The sequence below is a fragment of the Battus philenor genome, unplaced genomic scaffold (genome assembly GCF_028537555.1).
Source record: "Battus philenor isolate CCGP_79_NKW_IND1 unplaced genomic scaffold, ilBatPhil1.0.hap1 SCAF_29, whole genome shotgun sequence".
NCBI lineage: Eukaryota > Metazoa > Arthropoda > Insecta > Lepidoptera > Papilionidae > Battus > Battus philenor.
In genome coordinates, this window is record NW_027181692.1 from 5,471,354 (window position 1) to 5,491,297 (window position 19,944).

Sequence of the window (19,944 nt, forward strand, 5' to 3'; positions counted from 1 at the left end):
AAGATGCTTGGTGCAAGCAGCTTCCAAGCGGTCTTATTATAAATCTATGGAGGAGGCATTTGTCCAGAACCAGACGTACCACGGTGGACATGATAATGACGATGCACATTGCTTAACATAAAGAATTAAAATGAAAATATTGCAATATGTTCTTATATGAATCTTGCAAATCATTGTATACTGTACTGTACTGTTTCTGTTGAAGTGATTGCTGTTAACCTTGCGGCTTTTACAGCTTCATCGGTATGAGTTCACGGAACGGAGGGGTCCGTGAACTTTAAAACTTAACAAGTTTGAGTTACGGAAGTCGTATCAGGGACGGTGGTGAGACTTATGGAGAGCGACGAAGATGATGCTCAGGAACACAGGAACAACCTAGGAACAACCTGGTCGGCCCCTCGAAGACACAGTCGGTCACGGTCGTGCTGGCCGGTAAATCATTGTATAGTACCAAGCGATAAATATTGCACTTGGACCTTTGGATAGAGACAATCGGCTAATTTCGGCTTCGTAGAGCGTTATCTCTATCGCACAAAATACAACGACTGACAAAACGTCATATAGGTAGTGTGGGACAGAGATAGTGCTCTACGAAGCCGTAATTAGCCGATTGTTTCTTTTCAAAAATCGATGTACAATATTTATCGCCGGGTACTGTACGTAGTAAAGAAAATATATTTTTTTTGTAATCGAAGTTTTAAGAAAAGTTTTGGAGATAAGAAATCTGATTTTAAAAATATCGACATATTATCTTTTAATGCGCACATCACTAGTTATCAGCAGTTGAACACAGCGTTGCGCTATCGTACCAGTGTTTATATACAAACCGAGACAACAACATCGTGATGTTTTATCGCATTTAACATAATAATTGAAGGTAACTGCATCTATTATGGCTACCGTTAGGATTTTAAGTGTTTTTATTACCGCTTAAGATGTCTTCCAATATTTACGGTGAGTTTTTTTTATAACCATTTATATTTAACAATAATTAAAAACAGCATATCTTTACGATTTTTATACTAATTGAATTAAATATAATGTACAATAGTTTATAGATTTAAATACATTTTACAATTTTTGTTATATTTTTTACGGTATAATAAAATATATCTTTCTCTGTGCTTCATAAAATTAGTAACATTCATCAGCAGCTGTATGCGGTTTGTGTATTATGTGTATTAAAATAAACTTCCGTATATTGTTTCTATATTATCTTATAATTATTAAAAAGTTCATTAAACAAAAACTAAGAAATATTCTATGATAGTGTGAAGGATTTTTAGCGATAATTACGAATGGTGGTTAGTTGTACAGAACAGTCGGATTCGTTTTTGCTCTGTCATTATTTTAAATTTATATATATAGTCCAAGCTGGGTACTTTTATGTGTACTCGGTTAAAGTGTCCTTTTATTCACCTGCCTTCTCTGTTGAAATAAAATGGAATCTGGATTATGTGCTACTATTGAAGAAATGAAACAAAATTTTAAAAATAGAATGAACTATTTTGAAAGTGACATTCAAAAGGCACCAAATACGCCAGGTGACACTTAGAAGACAGCAGTGGAGTTTGACTTATTCTGCTCGTTTATTACTCAAACTCTCAACTTGCTGCTGCAACAAATCGACGTCACGTAGCGTGGACACCATAGAGACGCAGAGACGTAGAAAGATCTGCTCATTCATGGTGCTGACGAAGCTACTACAGACTTAGTGGTTCAGGAGCTAGAGATTAAGGGCTTCAGTATTGACAAAATAGAACGATGCCAGTTGGGTCATCCTTCTCCGCGGAAATGTACACCCAATCTCGATAAAGTTACAAGACATCTTAGAGCGTGATAATCTCTGGCGCAAAAAGACCAAGCTCAAGGACTCTGGCATACATTGTAAAAGTTTCCCGCTAAGGCATGGCATGGCATCTTTCTGGCGGTACGCGAAAAATTCGACGTCACCAAATGTTGGACAAACCAGGTCATCGTCTAGTTGCGTCGTTGTCTGTCATCTATCAGATCTCTGTGGACGCTGCAATACCCGCAGCTGTGACAAAGTCTGTGGCAGTATCCAAGACTCGACGCGCTGTAGCAGCTAAGAAGACATCAGATCTGCGGTGGATTTACTTGATAGCAACGCTTGACTTTGATTCACTCTTTCTACACTCTCTATTTCCTTCACATATCTCCAATAGCATCTGAATGGTATCACAGTTCCCGAACGCCGGCTGCGTATTTGTATTGAGGATAAATATTCTTCCTACTGCTCCAATGCTGCCAGCGTGCCTCAGAACGGCGTTCTTCCTCCACTTCCTTCTGCAGTTCTCATCAACTCCATCTCACATCAACTTCGCTTATCCTAACACCTGCATCTGTAGATTTATACACAAACACCGCTTTGGAAGCTGACCGATACAATTGCAATAATAAGTTCTGATATGAACTATGTGTTAGTGGAATAAGGCTTGTGATCTAAAAGTTTGCAAATTGCTTTTCGAATCTTCGTAGCTTTAAGTTGAAGGATATCAATAGGGGGAAGTTCAATCTGATTGTAATTTCCATCAAATCAGGACTTTCTCGTATTCTTCTTATGACAGGCAGGTAGTCACTATGAAGGATTATAAATGGAGAATAAAATGAATAAACGTATAATAAAATTATATCACCATATGTTACTTTGTTACAACGAAGTAAGATTCTTGCTTAAGTAATCTGAAGGTTTGACAGAATGAAAAAAAAAATAAAAAAATATTTTTTATAGTAAATAAAACTAACTTCTTTCTAAAGAACCTTATTAAATGTGATTTATTATTTGGACGAACAAAAGTAATTGAAATAGTCCGGATTGGCTAATTGAAATTGCACATAGCGTGTATAGTAGATGGCTGCTGAGGACATAAGGTTCTGCAGTAGAGAACACAGACCGGCAACAGCGTAGCCTCAATCCAGAAGATGTAAAGACGACATTGAAGTCGTTAAAAGATGAATGCTGGCGGCTTTCTACCGGTCCTATGGGGCTCCTAGGGACTTAGATCAATCTCTGACATCCTACTGCTGAAATGATGATGATTTAAAAAAGGTGATCACATAAATAGGTCTGTCTAAATTTGTTGTGGACTCTACTCAGATCAAAAGTTTCAAATACGTTTCGAACCCTTGTTGCTTTATTCCAAGAATATAGGTGACCTCTATTTAATAATACATATATCGTTCTCCTTAATTTTAAGAGTCGTGACCTCCCATGAGTGTAGTGAGGGAATTTCTTGTAAAGACAGTAATGCAGGCGAGTAACCACGTCTTTCTGGTTCAAATTATTAAAGGGATTTAGTCCTCACGGTCATTTGGTTTCGCTTCATACGCGCTCGATGGACGTGGAGTCAAAACATACGTTATTTAATGGAATCAGGTGTTATTCTGCGGAAGTCCATCCTAAGTAAGAAAAGGACCAATATTTAGCCACTTCCGCACACGCAGTGGTAGTCGTGCAACAAAGTGCACTGCCCGCCAGCCGGCTGACAAATGCGCATGCGGCAAAACATACATAAAAAACATACGTTTTTAATACTAATTTCTATTAAATTCCTATAATAAAATAGTAAAATTACAACCTTAATAAAGCAGTATAAAAAGATCAGAATGTAAATATTGTTTAATAATGCATATCCAAATATTATTTTGTGATCCAATGTTTTGCAAATACTTCCTAAGAGCATTAGTAGTCCAGCGGTATAGAACTGAGACTTGCGATCATAGGTCGCGGATTCGATTCCTAGAATACAATCTTATATAATTCACACTTTGTGCATCATTTATATGAGATAGCCACTATTCACAGAGAAGTTTCCAGAGGATGGACAGCAGCGTCCTCTGTGTAACATAATACGACAATGCGATCGCCAATCCGCTTGCCAAGCGTGGCGATTATGTTATACAGATATATTCTGGAAAGATCTATGCCTTGCAGTAAATGTCTATGGGCTGTAACGACGAAGACATAACACTTTTTATACTATGTATAACAGCGTACTTAATACCGGGCATTTTCTGCCAGTTAACCATTCGGAACCTTCAGAAATGTATTAATTGTAGTGAAATATAAATGAAATAAGTAAATAACATAAAAGAGTATAAAAACCAAGACGTAAAAGTAACAATAAATTATATAAAATGCCTGTTATAAATTTATTTGTACATAATTTTTTTTATTTTTTTTTATCAGTTTATACATTCTAGTACCTAAGCATATGTTTATATCATATCTAATATATAAAATTCTCGTGTCACGGTGTTCGAACTTGAACTCCTCCGAAACGGCTTAACCGATTTTTACCAAATTTTACATGCGTATTCAGTATGTCTGAGAATTGGCTACTATCTATTTTTCATAGCCCTAAGTGATAAGGGTGGTCCACCCCTAAATTTTATTTTTAATTTTTTAGACAATTTTTTTGGTTTTTATTTTATTATGAAACAGCATACAAAAATACATATAAACCTAAATTTTCACCCTTCTACGATCAACTCTTATCTTACATTTGTTAATTAAAAACTTTAATTTTTTTTGCAAAACAAAGTTTGCTGGATCAGCTAGTATATTTATAGAAAATATACTACTACATGATATATATCAAAGCAGTGACATTTGTCGCCATTTGTAAAAATTAATACAAGTTCACATTATGACATTACTTTTGCGCCACCTGTTATTAAGAAATATATTTTTTTTTTCAAGTTTCATGTGCAATTTTATACAAAAAAATATACTCGCTTTTTTGTGTGTAATGTTTTATTACACATTTAAAATGCCTGCGCAATAAATATGTGAATATTATAATTGAGTTTATGCGTATATAAAAAGAGGTCGATAAGGTCATTGACTTACATGGACCTTGTTTTTGTTAAGCTTCTAGAAGGAAAATAAACTCAATATCTCGCCGTGGGGTCATTTAAAGGCTGTTTAGGTACGTTCTCATTACGGTATTTTTGCGCCGTTGCCACATACAGGTGAATGGTTTTAGGTATATAAGATTTAAATGGGCTTGAAAGGTTCATATATAGATAACTCATATTCTAGAAAATAATCTACACTATATTCAAAAATTAATAGTTTCAGACTTAATAAATAGCATAATGCGTAAACATTTACAAAATTCGGCGCATTAAATATTAAAACAATTATTTTAACAAAATATTTACTATCTCTTCCGGCAGACTTTATTGGTCTGTAGTATTTCAGTAGAAAAAAATATTATAACATATTTTAGATTGATTGATTTATATAAGAGGATTTGAAATATATGTTTTAATAATTAGCTATAAGTAATAAATAGACCAATATTTAGCAACTTCCGCACATGCAGTGGTAGTAGTGCCCGCTGATAGATGCGTATGCGGCAAACAATGCGAATCACACAACCGCCACCGTCAAATCACTCAACACGTGTTTCACCCCTCCACGCGGCATCTTCAGGAGTTATGTTACACCGATTAGTGCCAAACACAGAGCTAGTTAGCTATACAAATACAAATTAGCTATACATTCACTCTTATAAAACTTTTTAACCCATGATCCTATTTATTCGTCGTTCTGTTTTGAGAAGAAAGCACAACAAACTTAGATAGTTTTATAATTTCGTCTTTTTGCAGCTTCATCGAAATTGAGACGAAAAAATTTACGCTGGGTGATCCCAGGTCACAACGAAGTTGCACGCACGCAGAAGGTCTATAACCGTGTAGGTATATAGTGTAATGAGTAAGGTGTAGTGTACGTTCCGGACCGCCCTCGCTTGAACTCGGAACACTTCGCACTATAACAAGATTTTAAAAATTTAATGGAATCAGGTGTTACCTCGCGGAAGTCCATCCTAAGTAAGAAAAGGACCAATATTTAGCCACTTCCACACATGCAGTGGTAGTCGTACAATAAAGTGCACCGCCCGCCAGCCCGCTGATAAACGCGTACCCAGTCTCTTTCTCAGAGTTGACTCTGTGTTTGGCACTAATCGGTGTAACCTAACTCCTGAAGATGCCCCGTGGAGGGGTGAAACACGTGTTGAGTAATTTGGTGGTGGCGGTTGTGTGATTCGCATTGTTTGCCGCATACGCATTTATCAGCGGGCTGGCGGGCGGTGCATTTCATTGCACGACTACCACTGCATGTGCGGAAGTGGCTAAATATTGGTCCTTTTCTTACTAAAGATTTTAAAAGTTTTTGTTAAACGAACGTCTTAAATCATATTTCTTTTACATATTATGGGCGACCCAAAGCTAGATTATCAGGCTTATAGGTCTTAGTTTGACCAAACGGGATAGAAATAGAGGACTCTTGAACTGTTATTAGAACCGCTTTTAGTTTCAATGTGCAAAATGTCGAACTCCAACTAGATAATTATAATGATGTGTAAAAATATATTATATGTGTTATGCGCAAGTTGTACGCACATCATGTAGTTTATAAAAGGAGAATGTTGAATTCGTAGATAAACTAAAATAACAAACATGACCAGTTGAAGGGATAATGGGCAGACTACATATCGTGCAGAATGGATAGCCGCAGCTGCCTTGACATTCTGGAGTGATGAACACGGATCATCAAATGCCGAATGTCCACCTTCACGGAATGTTACAATAAAAAAGCATAATAATATATTCAAATTTAGAATTCCTCATTCTTATATCAATATTTAAAATGTAAAGAACATAAACAGATTTTATGAAATAGCGTTATTCGCAAAAATTTAAAAAGAAAAAAATAAATGAGAATGGAACACTGACCGGCAAGCGCGTCGTAGAATTTCCGACTACAAGGTGGACAGATGTCCTTGTTAATGTTGTCGGAAGACTGTATGTAGGCCGCTTCCGACAGATAGAAGATTAGAAATCTATAGGATAGTTTCATTTCCTGCAGTCGACTTACTGTAGTAGATGATGATAAAAATATCATATTATCAATTTTGTTAATCGATTTTGAAAAATCGGGCAACAAGGATAAATTCTAAAGGGTACGACATTAAGATGTGGTAAAAGTAACTCCAACAACACTTCAATCGTCTAGAGCAGGGATGTGCAACATTCGGCGCGTTAAAAATAATAGATGCGGCCCGCCAAACATTTTTAAAATTAAATTTATTGTAATAACATTCTCTCATCAATATATTTTTATAAAATTAATTATAATAAAATAATAGTACATGCTAAACCCAAATAATTAACCACCAAACAAAACTGTATGGTGCATTATTAGAAAGCTGCATGTTATACGCTTGTATTAAAAAAACAATGTCACTTTTCTCATTAAAATTTTCAAGTATATTCATTTTTACGTTCTTATCTTGTTTATTTTTATTTTGCATAAAAATTTGTATATTTTATTATTCTAATGTTTTGTAAATTATTAATAAGCGTTACGTTATGTGCAGCCCGTCAAAAAAAATTAAATTTAATTTGACCTATTGATTAAAAAGGTTGTTGACCTCTGGTCTAGGGAATAACTAGTTTGATAACCTGTCAATACGAAATGCGCAGTTGCAAGACCACGCAGAATAGTATAAATAATGTAGTAAATGACGCAACACTGTTATTGTCGTATTATTATTTACATAAAGATTTTTTTTTAATTGTATCCGTGTTGTTGCAACATTTTTTTAAAACTTGGTTTTATCTCAATATTTTTAATTACATACTTTATTATGTATTGCATAAATGTTTTTTGACTCGCACAATATGGTCGCTGCCATCGCATTAGGGTGGAAATTTTAAATTGTAGTCCCTGTGTAAATGTGAATAATACCATCTCAATTATCTTTGGCTTTCATCTTCTTCGCCATGGAGAAAGGACAAACACCTGTAATATAAATTATAATAGATTCAGGCGTTACTTTGCGGAAGTCCATCCTAAGTAAGAAAAGGACTAATATATAGCTACTTCCGCTATGTAGCAGCAGTCGTGCAATAAAGTGCACCGCACGCCAGCTCACTGATAAATGCGCATGCGGCAAACAATGCTAATTACACAACTACCACCGTTAAATCACTCAACACGTGTTTCACCCCTCCACGGGGCATCTTCAGGAGCAATGTTACACCGATTAGTGTCAAACACCGAGTATACTCTAACGATAATGAATGAATAGGAAAGAGTAGCTTATTTAAAAATAGGTTTTTTGATGATTTTAAATATTTATTATTGATTATTTAATACTTAAAACTATATAAATCTATTAAATAAAAAATTGAAAAAATTAGTTTAATTTTTTAAGTAATTATTATTTTTCTAATTTGATATTTTTCTTGAAGTACTGATTAAATACGTTCATTAATCATTTTAAATATTTATTTTTATTCAACTTAGTAACTAATATTAAAAATTAGTATTTTAATTTCATGTTCGATTTAAATTTTTATTACAAATTTTTTATTTATTAATTTACCATATTTATTTCTTTATTTTGTAACAGTTATATAACCATTAATAAATATTTACCATTAATAATTTAATCATATTTTTTAAGTTTATTAAATAATATTATCTAATTTATATCAATAAACAATACATCCGGATTGTTAACCTCAATTATGTTGGAGCACTTAACAAACTATATGAGCACAATTTGTTTCACTAATATTTACGAATAGTAGTAATTGTAGTAGTAATAACAGTAGTAATTTTAATAAATATATTCAATTTAAATTATCACTGAATACTTTTGTGATGCAGCGTTGCGCGCGCTAATCTTAAAATTTCATTTGCGCCATTTTTCCATAACGCGCCTAAAAAAGTATAACCTCAAAATCACATAATTTAAATGGACCAAAAAGTCGTTACAGATTCATTGCACATTTCTTTACAGATAGACACAGCGTGAGTAAATTATATCTCAATAATCAAAACTAAATAAAATGTTTTCAATTAATTTTTTCGTAAGATTTTTAACTTTTGTTTTTCAATCTTTTCTTCGCTTTCTTGAGGTTGGCCAAAAAAGTTGCATAAAAGATTAACAACCTTTTTTTGGCCAACCTCCTTAATAGTTCGAATCGTTATTCAAAATTTTAAATTTATCGTGAGTCGCAATTAATTAATTAAAAGATATGAAAAAAGTTAATAATTTTTTCACAAAAAATACATTTATTTACAACAAATAAATAATTGTATTAAAATTTAATATTAAACACTTTTATTTTTATTCTCTTGATAATTATTTAAAAATAAATATATTTTTTCAGGTGCTGCTTAGTTAATATTAATCTGTGGTTGAACTTTAAACGTTTTTACGTTGATCGCCATATTAAAATAATTAAAAAAAAAAATTAAAGAGCCGCCTCATACGTATCTATACCTAAATAGTAAAGTAAACCATAAATACAGAAGAAACAATAAAGATGTTTCATTAAAATTCAAAACAATTTGCAGTACTTTGAATGAACAACTTTGGAAACACTGTTAAGTACAATAACCTCCTCAGTCCAAACGTCGCCATAAGGCGACATACAACGCCTTCTAGGAAAGGTAGGTAAAAGCCTTGTATTTTGAAGCAGCGGCAGTACGTTGTAGTAGTTTCTTGCTCCTCGATAGTTGCCGCTACCGCTCATTTATAAGTTTTGTCATAAAATTGCACCGCTAATTTTATGCAAGTGATTGAAAATGAGTGCGCGAAAAAAATTCATAATTGGCGATTCCGGCCAAGGTAAGTGCAAACTGTGTACATTATTTTATGTTTCATATTGAAATCAAAGTAGTTATCATATTTCTCAATAGTTAGACTAAGTATTACGCGAAAAAAATCAAACGAACTTGTTCATCCCTGTCACACGCACACATAGAAACGTGTATGTCGCCTTTTGGAGACTCTGGGTTTTAACCTGTAAAAAAGTACATTTTTGCCATATAATTTCGTACCTCCTTTTTTCCCCCTTATTTAGATATTTTGGTTATATTTCCACGAGATTTTTATTTATTTAGAATGTTCTGATAAAGAAATCAGAACATTCTTTGGTGTAACTATCATGATGTCATACCTTCGATTTCCTAGGATCAGGATGTATTGGGATCAGAAGTCCAGAATTCCAGCAATTGCAGACAGAATAACTAGAGATCGGTACTTCAAACTGAGGGCCTCATTGAAACTTCTAAATGATTCCGAAGTTCCGGAGGAAATAAAAAGTAGCACCAAGTTCTGGAAGGTCCAGCCCTTGATTTCTTGTGTTCGCAATGGGTGTCTTCTGAATTCCCCGTCGGCAGATGTTTGCATTGACGAGCAGATGATACCTTTTTATGGGAAACATCAGGCAAGGCAGATGATAAAAGGAAAACCCAATCCAGTGGGGTTGAAAAATTTTGTCTTAGTCTGTCCTAAAGGATTGCCACTTGATTTTTTTCTTTACGAAGGTAAAGGTGACAGCGTAATTGAAGATGATAGATTCCAATCTTTAGATATTGGTGGTAAAGTAATAATGCGCCTGTCCGCCCGATTACCTCCAGGTTGTTCCATTTTTATGGACAGATACTTTACCTCAATCCATTTGCTAGAGTTGCTACATTCTGAAGCTGAATGCACTGGGACAGGCACCTTGCAGAAAAATAGAATACCATCTAATTGTAATTTCAAAACAGATGCACAGCTTCGTAAAGAGGGCCGGGGCAACCACTCTCAACAAATTTTATCCACAGGACAAGTAGCCATGGTAAAATGGTTTGACAACAAGCCTGTTCATATGGCGTCATCAGTCCATGGTGCGGAGCCAACAGATGAGTGCCGCCGATGGGATAAAAAGCAGAAGAAATATATCTGCATTCAACGCCCACATATAGTCAAACAGTATAATGAGAAAATGGGCGGAGTTGACTATTTAGATCGTATGATCAGTTACTATCGAATTTCTGCCAGAACTCGAAAATGGACTGTAAGGTTAATATTCCACCTATTTGACTTTGGTATTGCCGCTGCATGGATAGAATATAAATTGGAACAAGAAAACCTTGGAACACAAAAACGTAACATTCTAGACTATTTGGGATTCAGAGAAAAAATTGTCGACTATTTACTGAACTTTGACACTGAAAATGATGAAGATGGTCCTGTTGACGATGATGTTACCATTGCAAAACAAAGTAAACGTGCTAAAACAAGTCATCCATCTGATTACATCAGAATGAGAAACGTAGATCACATTCCTGTCATATTAGTGACACCAAACCGCTGCAGGATGCCAAAATGTAAGTCTAACAAAGCGAGACATCAATGTCCTACTTGAAATGTGATATTATGCATGGTTTCGGGGAGAAACTGCTATAAAAACTACCACAAATGAAAGTAACGATTCTTTGTCCCAACCAATAACATTGTTTTTTATTTCAGTTGCTTACTGTAATTACTTTTTGAATAAAAGATTTCGGAAAATATACGGAGTTTTTTCAACTTTTTAAAGCATTGAGACCTGATGTCGCCGTATGGCGACATATTGGAAGAGCATTTTCCGCATAATTTTTATTTTCCTTGGGTCTTAACAAACCTAGAAATATATATATTGTCCATGGTTACCACTTTTTACAAAAAATACGAACAAAAATATACTCGGGACTGAGGAGGATAAATATTTTCCTTCTTCGTCATCGTTCCAGCCCATAGGCGCCGCGCGCTTTGCAAAGCGTAATGAATGCCAGTTGAATAAACTACAGATTATTCAAAATAAATTCACTCGTATAGCGACTGGTGCCTAGTAGTCCCGGAGAAATATTTATATATACAGTGACCTCCATCTACCGACCATCGTAGATTATTTCCGCGAAACATTGTGATTTTATTTGAATGAGGCAATTTCGTGGCTAACTACGAACTCGATCTAAGGTGATCGAAGGCTTTTCCCAGAAATACCTATTAGGGGATTTACCATAATTGCCACTATTGACAGGTGGTGTTAGTGATCGCAGTGTGGTATTATGGTACTTAGTGTACGCTGCTGCCCATCCTATAGAACAGAGTTCCCCAAACTTTTTTGTGTCGTAGAACCCTTGCCATGTTTTTCCTTGTTGGGTAGACCCCCTACTTACCTGATATTGATTTCCTGTAAATTTCTAACTGTAGTGAAGTTCAGTGTTAAAAACTTAAAGTAAAAACATGTGTTAATTTATACATTTATTAATTGAATTTAAATTAAAACTACTCAAAATAAAATTTTGTATCTGTTATGTAAAATATATGTAACATTAAATAAACATAAAATAAACTATAAATAAAATAACATAAGTATTATAAATAACATAAATTTGTTCACTTCATAGGTACTTTTATAAATAATGTAAATGTTTTCATATTATAAGATAGTATGATGTAAGTAAATAGGTACTATCAGTGTATGTGTTGAGATCCACTGTCGTGGACCCCCATTTTCATTTCATGGACCCCCAACTTTTTTTTTTCGCTAACGTAGACCCCTTGCAGGTTGCCATAGACCCCTAGGGATCGATATAGACCACTTTGGGTATCACTGCTATAGAAACTTATTTGTGTGCATTGGCAATCCTATATAATTAATGCACAAAGTGTAAATTATATAACTACGATCGCAAGTGTCAGTACTCTACTGCTCATAAAAAATAAATTTTTAAATTCTCTTAATTTAAAATGGCGCCATATATAAAAACGCTTCTGACTTCTTTATTAGCACATGAAACCTACGTGTCCATCACACACTGCGATATACAGAGTGATTGTAAATAGTACATCTATTTCCAATCAACCTGTATAAAGTAATAACACTGAAGTATGTTACATTAATTTATTTTTTCTATTAAAACGCTTCATGCCATTAAGTTTTTTCAGTGCACAATCTGGAAGGACAGATTACACTATAAGTCATTTTAATTAAAAAAACGCTGTTTATAATAAAATTAGTATTACGTCATTTGTTATTTCTGAAATCTTTGATTGTTGGGTAAAGTATTTACACCAAACCATTAAATTTTTTTACAATTATAACCTATCACCGTGTATAGTCAAATCATGTTCGACTTTCAACACTCTTCTTGTTGACTTCTTGGACCTTTCATTATCAATCTTCTTCACACTTCTGCCTCTGTTCATTCCAGGCTTGCGAGCAATGTGGAGTACCTTAGCATCAATGTGATTCCCGAATGCGCAGCTTGTTATTTAACCCAAAAAAACTGTTTCAATTATAACAATATAACGTAATCATAAAGGATGATAAAAGTTAAAATAAAATAAATTAAAGAGATGAACGAAACTACACGATCATTTGTCAGCAAAATGTTTTATAGCTTTTATAACTATTTTCAATCAACGTAAATATAGTGATTGTTCTGAAATATATGAGAACAATTTGTTTTTTTTTCTATTGCGTATTATATTCTAATGTAACAGGCCAGTAACTTTTGGCAGTACAAAGTGTACAGGGACAGATAATAAATAATAATTAATTTTAATTTATGCTATTTCTTACTACATAATTATAAATTATTTTTTATTTCTGTTAGCATTGATTTTTGAACATGGTGTACCATTTATTTATTTAGAACAAATGAACTAATGTCACCTAGTTGTATTTTATAGATACATATTGTTCCAAATCATAAATGTTTTGAAGAAAAATGTTTATATTTATAATTAAAGCAATTAATTTAAAAAATATTACGTTTATTAATATTAAAGTTATATTTATATATGTTATATTTACATTTCAGCATCAGATGACGGGAGGAGAAACCTCAGCGGGTTTCAGCACATGTATACAGACTTCGACGGATGGGTGTGCAGATTCAAAAGACACGTGGAGTCGAGGTTATTTATTTATAACTTAATTGAATAACTTATATCTGTTTAAATAATTTATGACACTTTCTGGGGGCGGATCGAGATATGTGGAAGTCTGTCAGGTCTTGTGTCATCATTGTCTTCAGTGCATGTAGCAAGGCATCAATAGCTTACCGACTTTGTTGAGGTTTTGCCCTTTCGTGCTGCCTTGAGTATTTTAGACAAGTGACAATCCAAAGTAAGAAAAGGACCAATATCTAGCCACTTCCGCACATGCAGTGGCAGTCGTGCAATGGAATGCACCGCCCGCCCCCTAGGGGTCGATATATCGACGTTTTTATATATGGCGCCATTTTAAATTAAGAGAATTTAAAAATTTATTTTTTATGAGCAGTAAAGTACTGACTTGCGATCGTAGTTATATAATTTACACTATGTGCATTAATTATATAGGATTGCCAATGCACACAAATAAGTTTCTATAGTAGTGATACCCAAAGTGGTCTATATCGACCCCTAGGGGTCTATGACAACCTGCAAGGGGTGTACGTCAGCGAAAAAAATTTGGGGTCCATGAAATGAAAATGGGGGTCTACGATACTGGATCTCAACACATAAACTGATAGTACCTATTTACTTACATCATACTATCTTATAATATCAAAACATTTACATTATTTATTTATTATTTCTAAGTAATTTATTATTAAAGCATCAGGTTCATCCATCTCACTAAAAATATTGATGATAGAAGCAATAAGCTTATGTTATTTTATTTAAAGATTATTATATGTTTATTTAATGTTACGTATCTTTTACATAACGGATACAAAATTTTATTTTGAGTAGTTTTAATTTAAATTCAATTAATAAATGTATAAATTACCATGTGTTTTTACTTTAAGTTTTTAACACTTAACTTTACTACAGTTTGAAATTTACACGAAATCAATATCAGGTAAGTAGGAGGTCTACCCAACACGCAAAAACATGGCAAGGGGTCTACGACACAAAAAAGTTTGGGAAACTCTGGTATAGAACAATATTTTTAAAAGCTATCATCGTCATCACTATAATCTTTAGGCGTCCGCTGTTAGATAAAAGATTCCTCTATGGATCTCCAATAAAAACGGATGGAAGCGGCCTGGATCCAGCTTCTTCAAGGACGTTTGTCCATCTTGTGGGTCGTAAAACAAAAGAAAATCACTTTAACAAAATGATTTAGGAGTAAACATAGGTTCTCTATCCTAGTTGGATTAAAAAATCGTTGTGTGAAGTTCTTACGATTCCATACGGAACACCATTACAAAGTGCATGTATTTGTTATATATAATTTATTTGGCTATATATACTCCTATAGAAATATCGTGGAAAATTACCACAGTTGCGTAGTAAATAATAATCATACTTAAAGTCGAACTTCTGTCAAGAAGATAATTATTCTTTTTTTACTTGCAATGTGTAGTCGGTCAAGACAGGTTGGCAATTAGGTTATAAAATGTAAAGGATAGAACGCAAAAAACATTTTCCCGCGCAAAACAAAAGAAAATCAACGCAATAAAAAGCATTTATAACTGCGCTGTGATCCAATGAAACATATGAAAAACGTTCGGTGGCAGAATTTGATTTTTAAAATTAAATTTAAAAAAAATTATCACAATTAAATATATATTTTTTTATATTGGTAACAAAAAATATTCGGATTTTATTATTCAAAATTATGTTGTTTAAATTCTATTATTATTTATAATATTTACACAACCATTTTAATCCATTTCGAAATGTCATGAGTTAATTTTTTATCTCATTGTATTGTAATTAGTAAGAAAACTACATTAATTACGTGATTATGTTTTATCATTGACATGTCATTCGTGTTTTTGTTGTCATTAAATATAATCATATTATTAAAAGAAACTCCTTTAAAATGAGAATCTAACAAATAAAATTAATAAGTATAATATATGTGTATATAAATATATATTAATAAACGATAAGTAACCGACATTGCCCAGCGGATTGAAATGACAGTGGTCAGACCACATATTAAGGTATTTCAAAGATCTGGATAAAAGCCTCTTCCTACCGGCGTTATCAGAAATCCATGGAGGAGTCCTGATAAGATAAAATAAAGATAAAAGATGAAATTAATTTCCAAAATTGGAACATTTTACAGAATCCTTATTGATCGTCAACTTATTTTATTTTTGTCTCTGCTTCGCAAAGTTTTACAGTTGTGGAGAAGAAGCAGAAAGAAACTCCACAACAAGACGTCTTTCAATAAAGTTTAATAATACAGAATCGTTTTATAATACTAGTAATACTTATAATACTAGTTTAATAATACCAATCGGTGTAACACTACTCCTGAAGATGCCCCGTGGAGGGGTGAAACACGTGTTGAGTGATTTAACGGTGGTGGTTGTGTAATTCGTATTGGCTATATTCGAATGTTGATGCGCGCTGTTAGCCTTGCTGTGCTTATTATCTTGATTACATTTAGGCTATATCTGGTAAAGTGTATGTGTATAAATCTGTATTATTATTTAATGGATTCAATCGTTATTTTGCGGAAGTCCATCCTAAGTAAGAAAAGGACCAATATTTGGCCACTTCCGCACATACAGTGGTTTTATATTAGTATAAGACTCTAGGATCTAAGTATAAGACTCTGTGTTTGGCAAAACACGTGTTGAATGATTTAACGGTGGCAGTTGTGTAATTCGTATTGTTTGTACTGTACTGTTTCTGTAGAAGTTGTTGCTGTTAGCCTTGCGGCTTTTACAGCTTCATCTGTATGAGTTCACGGAACGGAGGGGTCCGTGAACTTAAAACTTAACAAAGTTTGAGTGTCGGAACTCGTATCAGGGTTTGGTGGTCGTATTGTTTGCCGCATGCGCATTTATCAGCGGGCTGGCGGGCGTTGCACTTTATAGCACGACTACGACTGCATGTGCGGAAGTAACTATATATTGGTCCTTTTCTTACTTAGGATGGACTTCCGCAAAACACATTAGATAATAATACAGATTTATACATATACACTTTACCAGATATAGCCTAAATGAAATCAAGATAAGAAGCATTCTTGTCATTTAAATATTCGTTTATTGAATAATAAGCCTTTTTCATCAATTTACTTTTATTATCAGTTCCGAATTTTGTAAATTGTTAATTAATTTTGTTATCAAAAATTCCGATTTTGTTTATTATTACAAAAAACTTTCTGCAGTCGAAACTTTGGTACAACCAGTTATTCACGGTGCATTGTAAATACACTTTGGACGTCTCCTATGTTTCTTTTTTAAATTTATTATAATTATTGTATACAAAAAAAACATATAATCAAAAATATATCGTGGGGCCACTGTAAGAATATTGAACTCTTTAAACCTCTCAAGGATATTTCCGGTCCAAAGCCGTAAATAACTTGCTGCAGTAGCTTCTAAAGTTGAAAGGATTGCAGCTTGAAAAAAACTTTCCATTTTATCTTTTTACTACTGCATGACGAAGTAATTAAATTTTTAGTGCGTAAATAAAATGATTAAATATATGTATCGGGAAGCAAATGTTAGAAAACTATCTTTTTAAAAAAAACAACGCGTAGCGTAAGATGAAAATAACTAAAATATACGAAGCGAGTCATATGAATGTCCGTTATTCGTTTTATACTTTTAATTACAAAGATGACGAACTGAGTTTGCCTGCGTGTGTTTAGAGATGGGGGTTCTACTGGAGATTTTAATCTTATGATGCTGTATAGCTTCCCAGCATCAACATTATTCATAAATGTAAATAGAAATAAAAGCTATAAAAATGTTATATTTTGTTTCATTCCAGGTATTCGACAAATTTGCAAGAGTTTGAAGCATTTGAACCATTTGGTCTGCAGATATCAAGGTTAAGTCCAAATGAATCTGGTCTTAAAGGCATTCAGTTAACATTGGAAAATGTATTTGTTAACGGAATTCTAGCAAATAGATTAACGTGTAGCAAAGATGACAGATATAATCCGACCAATGTACGATGTCGAAATCGATCTATGGGCGCCATCTTTAATGATTATAATAATATTAATTATATTGTAAATAATGATGTGATGTGTAGATATATTAAATGTAAGTTGTAAAACATTTTTGTTTTTATTTTACTATATACCTTATTTTTTAACACATCAATATTTTTATATCCCTTCCCTAGCATTCATAATTTTTTTTTAAAAAATCGTTATAAATCGTTTTTAATTGTTTAATGATATAATGTCTTATTAAAAAAACAGTTACCAAAATGAGTTCAATTTTTCATTTCTTATTTTTATTCTTTTGTTTCTGATATTGCTTTAAAAATTTTAAATGTAGTAATTTACCGCTTTAATATTTAATATTATCTGCAAAAATATATATATTTTTACTAACAAATCAATTCTTCTGCTAAAACATATACTGGGTTTTTCTTCTCTTGAAGATTTAAATCCAGCTCATTTAATTTCGCTGTGATATCTACCATGAAGTAAAATTTTTGCAACCTATAAATCAAGGGGATTATGTTTTTATCATTGAGTAATGTATTTACTTCATTCAAGCAAAAAGCAAAACGTTTCAACACCTCTTTAGAAAGCCATGTCACTTTTTTGTGATAATGATCGGAATACTAAGTCTCTATTTGGTTTCTGAATTCTATAAACTGACGATGCATTTGACAAGATGCTGTTAACAAGCTTGATAACTAAAATCATTACCTCAACTAATTCGGCCGAAAATGTTTGGACTCAAAGCGCTTCTTGATGTATCATGCAGTGAAATGTAAGAATTTCGAGGTTTATTTTGCCCTGAAGAACCGTTGTTGTAAGAAAAACGCCTAGCCTAAGAACATGTTCAAAGGGAGTCGAGTTCGGGGTAACATGAGTGCGATATGTGTAGCTCACACTGTGGCAGGTAAGGATACATAATAAAAATATAAGAAATGAAAAACATTTCTAATAAATATATATGTTATATATTTTTCTTATATATTCTTCATTCTATTATCTGACTACTTTGAAAAAAAGAATTACAAAAGGCAATGATTTTAACTTTGAAATTTATTTTTTGTTTTTGCAAACGGATACATACATATATATATATATATATATATATATATATATATATATATATATAATATATATATATATATATATATATACATATATATATATATATATATATTAATTGAAAAACCAAGGCCATTTGAAACGGAAGTAATAAAGTTTTTTTCTTAACAATTATAATTCTTAAGAAACTGTATAAATGCGCGCTTTAATTATTAAATTTTATTAAAAAAAATTAAAAAAAAATATTATAAAACATTTTATTACATTTATTAAAATTTTTAATAAGAGAACCATTTTTTTTAATTTAATGTTTTCGAAAAACCTTCAGAGAGATTAAATAATAATAATATATCAATATAGAGTAAGGAATTTCAAAGTTATATAGTTGCATTTTAATTTTGAAACCACTACATACTACAGTTTCATCGAGTTACGAAGGCATTAAACTCAAAAATTATTTAGACGACTTGACCTGTAACAATAATACCTCTAGCATTCCGACTCAAAGGCGCCCAAAAGGACCCAACCTGACCATTAAACTTAATAGGTTGCTATTACTACCATTTCAGAAAGCAAAATATTGCTTAATCTAGTACAAAAGCAAGCACCAATCTTTTATTTGTAACAAGCGCCATCTTCTTACAAAAATATGAACTAATATGATTTTAAGTGAATTTCGTATAAGTACTATTTCGCTTGTTTATCTATAAATTATATGAAAATCTTGGAAATACTTAATGTAAGTGGATCGTAATGGTATATAAATTAAATAGTTCATTTTATGGTTTAAATTACACATCTACTGTAAAAATAAAAAATATTTAGTTTATTAAATCCCTAAGAGGTGGCGCTTTATTAAAATTTGCATATTGATTATTGTTATTTAATGAACAATCATAATTAAAAGGTATAAATTAAAACTTCAAGACGCAATTACAGAAAAACGCTCCGAATAATCCAATCACTAATAAAATATGAGTCCTCGTTTTTGCCAATATAATTGTTTTATGTCTTGGAATATAAAACCTCTCAACTGCACCTGTATTTGAAGGACTGTTTATAACTTTATAAGGAATGTTGTGCAATTCCAGAAGAATG

At 32.6% G+C, this 19,944-nt stretch overlaps 1 long non-coding RNA gene across 1 annotated transcript; it reads left to right on the forward strand.

Moving 5' to 3' along the window:
• The first annotated feature begins 825 nt into the window (after positions 1-825).
• On the forward strand, positions 826-17,881 carry LOC137926351 (uncharacterized). Its single transcript, XR_011107704.1, has 3 exons — positions 826-954; positions 13,688-13,784; positions 17,598-17,881. It is a non-coding gene; the product is annotated as an uncharacterized lncRNA (long non-coding RNA).
• The last annotated feature ends 2,063 nt before the right edge of the window (positions 17,882-19,944 follow it).